Source organism: Cucumis melo, unplaced genomic scaffold (assembly GCF_025177605.1).
Source record: "Cucumis melo cultivar AY unplaced genomic scaffold, USDA_Cmelo_AY_1.0 utg001555l, whole genome shotgun sequence".
NCBI classification, from domain to species: Eukaryota; Viridiplantae; Streptophyta; class Magnoliopsida; order Cucurbitales; family Cucurbitaceae; genus Cucumis; species Cucumis melo.
Genome location: NW_026124651.1, coordinates 2,501 through 10,000, shown reverse-complemented (window position 1 = coordinate 10,000; position 7,500 = coordinate 2,501). Strand labels below are relative to the sequence as shown.

General features: G+C 30.4%; 4 non-coding genes across 4 annotated transcripts; 2 read left to right on the top strand and 2 right to left on the bottom strand.

Moving 5' to 3' along the window:
• Positions 1-687: 687 nt before the first annotated feature.
• TRNAT-GGU (transfer RNA threonine (anticodon GGU)) lies at positions 688-759 on the bottom strand. Its single transcript has one exon. It is a non-coding gene; the product is annotated as a tRNA-Thr (tRNA).
• A 1,099-nt stretch (positions 760-1,858) lies between these two features.
• On the top strand, positions 1,859-1,942 carry TRNAY-GUA (transfer RNA tyrosine (anticodon GUA)). Its single transcript has one exon. It is a non-coding gene; the product is annotated as a tRNA-Tyr (tRNA).
• Positions 1,943-2,260: 318 nt separating this feature from the next.
• TRNAD-GUC (transfer RNA aspartic acid (anticodon GUC)) lies at positions 2,261-2,334 on the top strand. The gene has a single exon. It is a non-coding gene; the product is annotated as a tRNA-Asp (tRNA).
• A 3,078-nt stretch (positions 2,335-5,412) lies between these two features.
• TRNAC-GCA (transfer RNA cysteine (anticodon GCA)) lies at positions 5,413-5,484 on the bottom strand. Its single transcript has one exon. It is a non-coding gene; the product is annotated as a tRNA-Cys (tRNA).
• Between the last annotated feature and the right edge of the window lie 2,016 nt (positions 5,485-7,500).

Genomic DNA, 7,500 nt, shown 5'->3' with positions numbered 1-7,500 from the left:
CGTTTCTCTGTGGAGAAAGAGAAATAGCAATTTTTTACTATAGAACGTCTACAAACAAGAGGATTTAATCGGAAATATCGACAGATTCCTGTGTGTGGAGTCCAAATAAATATGAAAATGAAATAAAAAAGATCCACTGTTCTAATTTCATCCTTATCGAATTTGAATATCAGAATAGTGGATATAGTCATGATTCAACGGGTTAGGTCCACTTACTTTTTATTTTTTTTTTTGTTGATTTCGAATCTTTATAATTGATTGGAATAATGAAAAATAGGAATATTTTGGAATTCAAGGAAACAACTTATGATGAGTCATTAGAATCATGAATAGATTATTTGAATCTATTCTAAGGATTAGAATAGAATCTAGAATAAAATAATAGAATTTATATATTCTATAGAATAAGAAAATATATAAATTCTAGAATTAGAAATTCTAGAATCAAAATAATAAAAAAATGTGTCACTATATAATTTCTAATTTTGAGTTTCTAACTATAATTACTATTATATTATTCATTATAATAATAACTTGGTATAATTAAAGATAACTTTTTTATAAAAAAATGAAATTAAAATGATAGGGTTTGTACTTTTTTTATTACAAAAAAAAAAACAATATGTCGTCTATTCTCCCCTCAATCAAATATGAATACTACGGCTGGAGTTTTATGAAAAAAGCCAAAGCCCCTTATCGGATTTGAACCGATGACTTACGCCTTACCATGGCGTTACTCTACCACTGAGTTAAAAAGGCCTATTTGATTCAATTTCTGAGTCAGACACTAGCCACGATGAGTTGAGTGTATATAATTATTATAAATTATAAATAATAAGATATGTACATAAATATATCTTATCTACATAGTCGCTCATTGAGTAACGAAAAATTGGATTTATCTAATGAGTATAGGTAAAATAGTTTTTTGATATTGGATTTGATCAATGCAATGAATTGTTTCATCATACGACCGATCCCTAATTAAATTGATGAGCCCCATCCTAACGAAATGAATTTGATTCATACATGTACACACACGAATTGAACATAGATACATTCACCGAATCATTGATAAAGCAATTCTATTTGGCGAGAAAAAAATTTTCAATAACTTGTTGATCCCTATCCCCAGATTTCAAAATTTATCGTTTTTTAATTTCTTGGCTTAGTGTGAGATCGAAATATACCTAACCTAATCTTAACAATGAGTGAATCAATGAGTGAAAGTATGAGAAATGGAGTTTAATCCTGTTTATAGCATATGGCAGACCAATTCCCGAAGGGTACTAGCCTTCGTATTATTTAAATAAAAAAAGAATAAAATAAAAAAAGAATATTTTTTTTTCTAATATTTATTATTTTTGTTTATTTTAGAGGTTTCCTCTAATCACTACTAATCACTATTTTCATTTGATATTCTATAATATAAGTAATATAACTATATATTCCAATTTGCAAATTTATGTATATTATTTAAATGAAATAAATAAAAAAAAATGCAATTTAAAATAAAATAATTTCTATATAGAATTATATGGGGAATGGTGATTAGAATGAACGATTCATAAATAGAAATCACAAATAAAAAAATTTCGATGGAATAATGAAAGAAAGAAAAATACGTCGAATTGCATCATATTAGTCCATTATATTTATTTTATATTGACAATTTCAAAAAACTATTCATACTATGATCATAGTATGATGGCAGTCGGGCAAGTATGCCCCCATCGTCTAGTGGTCCAGGACATCTCTCTTTCAAGGAGGCAGCGGGGATTCGACTTCCCCTGGGGGTAGGGTACTACGAAAGGAAGTTGATCATGGATTATCAACAAGCTTGGAATTGATTCTTCCCGGGTCGATGCCCGAGCGGTTAATGGGGACGGACTGTAAATTCGTTGGCAATATGTCTACGCTGGTTCAAATCCAGCTCGGCCCAATATATCGCGTATCCACCATAAAATGATATAACCTATTTGTCCTTCTACAGAAATACTTGACTTGATATGAAAGAATAAAAAAAAAAACTCTTTTTTTATTCATTGACAGATTGATAATCAATCAATTTTACAATAACGAAAAAATAAATATTAATCCATGCTTCTCACACTAAAGTCCATGTCTCCGCGCATATCAATCTATTACTTTATTACTCGCGTCTCTGTCTGGTAGAATATGACAATTCGAATCAAAAATCTACATAGAAAGGTTTGAAGGAAATTAAATCAACAACATATGTTGTACACTTTATTTCCCTGGGATTGTAGTTCAATTGGTCAGAGCACCGCCCTGTCAAGGCGGAAGCTGCGGGTTCGAGTCCCGTCAGTCCCGATGGATCCAAATCCAATAAAAAAAAAATACATCAATTAATCTCTTCCTTTCCTGTGAAAGAGAGAACAAATAACATAACTGAATTTTATTCCAAACGGGATCTCTCTTATTTTTTTTCCACATTTTTCAACAAAAAAATATGGGAATTTTGATTTCTTCAACGAGTACTAATTGATGGGAGAAAGACATATGTGCCATATGTGAATTACCACAATTATTGGTAGCATCATATTCAGGATTCGAAGGCGTACTGGGTCTAGTTGATTACGCCCGATTTTTCTAATGAAATAGAGTACTATACGTTTCCGGAAAGCACATACATAAAGGGAATTTGGACGATACAAAATAAAGTTTACATAGTAAACTTTGATCTAATTTTTCGTCTGAAAGCAAAATATATCCGTTCTGGCTCCGATTTTTTGTAACCTCAATTAGTAAATTCAATTACTAATTTGAATTTGAAATAATCTATCTTATTAAAATTTAACACTTAACTTTTGATATATACGTCCCACTACTAATTCAAGGAAAGAGGATATTAATACAAACAAGGATCCCATCTATCTCTCTTAGTGAGGTAATTAAGAATTTTTGAAAGTTTAAGTTTCGTTTTTATTTCTTTTTTTTAAGAAGATTTTATAAGTACAAAAAAAGGAAGGAGTTTAGTTCGAACCTACCTCCTTTTCCTTTTTTGAATTTCGCTGCTATTCTTTGCTTGAGTTTGTTTATAAACAATGTAAGGGTAAAGGTAGTCTGATGAGACTTCATCAGATGATTGCATTGAATAAGAGGGCAGTAGATTATAGAAAAGAAAGAATGCAAAAAATTATAAATAAAAAAAAGTAACGAAATTCTTGATTGCATCAGGAATCCCATTTTGTTTAAATTCGGTATGGATAAAAGATCTTCCTATGTTATACTATTCAATTCTCGACGATGAATCGATTTGATAGCTCCGATATTGTTATTCATGATATTTTAATACGATTCGATATCATCGAGATGCAACGCATCCCCTTGAATTTACAAGCGAAACATTTATCATCTCTATGGGATTAAATCCCGAGTTATTGCGAATAAAAAATGAAACGATGATATTATGGAAGTAAATATTCTCGCATTTATTGCTACTGCACTGTTCATTCTAGTTCCGACCGCCTTTTTACTTATAATATACGTAAAAACAATCAGTCAAAGTGATTAATTTGAATTAACCTTGACGTTTTAGTTCTTATCAATGATTGAAGATAAGAAAAATGAAAAGCATTAAAATTTCGCGTCTTAAATGAAATTGGCGGACTAGAATTATCAGTATTCTACGAGAGAAGTATTCGATAAGATCCGATAGTATGGTAGAAAGAAATATATGAATCCTTCTACCATACTATCTATTATTGTTATTGAAGTGTATAAATATAAAATTGTACTCTATAAAAATAGAGGTTGAATATCGATCAATTTGAATATAGATGAATATACAATATATATCTTTCTATTTATATATAGATATCATATCAATTACATATATGTAATATTAATCTAATATACATAGTGGCCCAATTCTATTTCTTTGCTTCATAATTCATGTTGATTAGAATGAATCTGAAATCAAATAATCGAAAGGCCACTAATTTTTTTTTAGCATTCGAAAGAAGTAATTGATTGAGCAGTTGACAGATGATCCAGGAGTTCGGTTCCATGGGAACTTTTTATCTTCGGATTTCGAAAAGAATTAGCAAACCCCATTTTTATTTAACGTTTGAAGCATGATATGAAATGAGTTCCCTAAAACAAGAAAAAATCCTATTTTGAAAATAACTAAAATACTAATAATAATAAATAAAAGAAGTGGTAAGCACGTAATATGTGGGTGGCTACCCCGAGGTACTATCTTATTATGAGGTAGTATATTATTATGCGTAGTATCTCATTGGACAACCACTATGTCTATGTTCTTTCGTGTTGAAAGTATGGATCCACTTAAAAACTTATAATCCGAACTCTTTTTTTTTTTACTTTTCAAAATAAAAGAAAAAAAGTTTTGCAGAACGATCTATAAAATAAACCAAAAACAATACAGTTTTATTTTTCAATTAGTAGTACTTCTAGAGTCCACTTCTTCCCCATACTACGAGGGAAAGAGAAAATGTAAAGACTACCATTAAAGCAGCCCAAGCGAGACTTACCATATCCATGTGAATTATGTCCCCTATCTCTATGAATATAAAAGAATTATTCCATTATTGCTCACTAATAATTATTATTCACTAATAATAGTGGAATCACTAGCGCATAGTCAAAAAGAGATTCGGGCACAACACCATTGATGAAACAATACAAAAAATCGAATTATCCCAAGTTATTATATGATTTCTAGTATAATCGAAAAAATTCAGTACAAATAAATAAAAGAGGCAGAAAAACTCTTGGAAGTATCAAAAGAATGTTAGTAACATGTAGGAATAATAAGACCTAGTCTTTCTTTTGTTGTCCTGCATTTCATTACATTAAGTAAAAAGTCTCAAAATAGAGAATCAAGATAGTATCTATCACATAACCCTACTATTATTCCTTTCTCATTTGATCTAATCTTTACTGTCCCCCCGATTGTTTCATAGAGACAATCGGAAGATGGGATGGCCTATTACATGCGTGGTTAGAGCTTATCGAAAAGAAATAAGTTCTTTTTTTAAGATTAAAATAAAAAAAAAAGCCAATTATTCATTCAATATAATATTGATTGAATGCTCGAGTACTCAGATACTTTCATGAGTCCGTATATCAAGTATCTTCCTCCTTTCCGTAAGGAAAAATGAAATTATATTCCCTAATTCAAGACCCAATGAGTAGACACTACATTAGTAGTCGAAGGGCTATCATCTCAAGATTTAACGATTATTTTTCATTACTCTACTAAATTCTGGAAACGAAACCTATACGCAAGGATTTATAACATTTTAGAGAACCCCAACGATGCTTAGAATCAAGCAAATCTAAAGATGCTTTTCTTCTAAAAAAAATGATAAAGTTATATCAGCAAAACAGAAGAGGGTATTTTGATTCTTTTGTTTGTTGCTGAGGCGACACCCGGATTTGAACTGGGGAAAAAGGGATTTGCAGTCCCCCGCCTTACCGCTCGGCCATGCCGCCAAAACGATACAAAATATTGGATTGGCTCTATCTCTTAGATAGATAGTATCTTACAACACACAATATCTAAAACGAAAAACCGCAAAACTTTGCTTTTTCTATTGAAAAAAAAATGTGGATTTTCATTCACAAAAGCAAAAAATCAGGACAAATGGGAACCGTTAACTTTAACTATTGACTGTGAATTCATAAATGATTCTTGGATTGAAATTGCAAATTCGGTTTCCCTAATGATATAAGAAAACAATCCAAAAATGGATACCTTACCTAAATAAATAAAAATTGATAGATAACTAATCATTACTAATCCATCCGTATTGATTCGTTTCCATAACCATAAAAAAAATCCTTATTAATGACAATTTTAATAGCGATTATGAGTATATGTAAACCCCAGAACATAAACGATTACTATTATCTCTAAATCTAATATCTTATATATATATAAGATGTTTATAGGAAATGTTCGGAATTCTGTTTTTAGAATTTTTTTTTCATTATCATTAAATAGAAAATATAAATTTTTGATAGAGTACGACATGTGATGTTCCCCATAGAACTGTAATAAAGGAGGCGATATATATAACTAACTATATATATATATCTGCACATGTTTATTAATAAATACAAGTCCTTATACATACTTCAATCGCATTCTACGAATTCTACTAAAAAAAAATATAGGTATAGGTAAAATATCTCTCTTCTATGCGAATTTTTTTTAACAGTGAAATCTACGAAAAAGTTCCATGTTGTTAAATAAAAAAAATTCTATATTGTTTCTTCAGATCAAATCCCGAATCTATTTATAGTACCCAATCCGATTGGAATATCATAATAATGGTAGAAATTGACTCACTTTTGTTTTGATATAGATATTTTATACAAAACTCCATAATTCTAAATAGAATTTACCAATTCATTTGTAGTTGTTGCAAATTCCAATTTAATTTGAGTATCAAAGTCTCTTTATTCCTACGTTCATATGTATTTCATGCATTACATCTATTACACCTATGAAGTTAGGTAAAATTTCATGTGATTCAGTAAACATAATATAAATTCCATCATTGCTAGATCGATCCATTTTAAGCAAATAATGGGATTTTTTTTATAAATGGGAAATAAATAAAATGCTTGGGGGTGGAAATGAGAGAATGTCTACAATACCTGCGTTTAATCAGATACAATTTGAAGGGGTTTTGTAGGTTCATTGATCATGGCTTAACAGAAGAAACTTTCTAAGTTTCCAAAAATTGAAGATACAGATCAAGAAATTGAATTTCAATTATTTGTGGAAACATATAAATTGGTAGAACCATTGATAAAAGAAAGAGATGCTGTATATGAATCACTCACATATTCTTCTGAATTATACGTATCCGCAGGATTAATTTGGAAAACCCGTAGGGATATGCAAGAACAAACAATTTTGATTGGAAACATTCCTCTAATGAATTCCCTGGGAACTTCTATAGTAAATGGACTATACAGAATTGTCATCAGTCAAATATTGCAAAGCCCCGGTATCTATTACCGGTCAGAATTGGACCATAACGGAATTTCGGTCTATACCGGCACCATAATATCTGATTGGGGAGGAAGATTAGAATTAGAGATTGATCGAAAAGCAAGGATATGGGCTCGTGTGAGTAGGAAACAGAAAATATCTATTCTAGTTCTATCATCAGCTATGGGTTCGAATCTAAGAGAAATTCTCGAGAATGTTTGCTACCCTGAAATTTTTTTGTCTTTCCTGAATGATAAGGAGAAAAAAAAAAATTAGATCAAAAGAAAATGCCATTTTGGAGTTTTATCAACAATTTTCTTGTGTAGGCGGAGATCCGGTATTTTCTGAATCCTTATGTAAGGAATTACAAAAGAAATTCTTTCAACAAAGATGTGAATTAGGAAGGATTGGTCGACGAAATCTGAACCAGAGACTTAATCTTGATATACCTGAGAACAATACATTTTTGTTACAGCGAGATATATTGGCAGCTGCAGATCATTTGA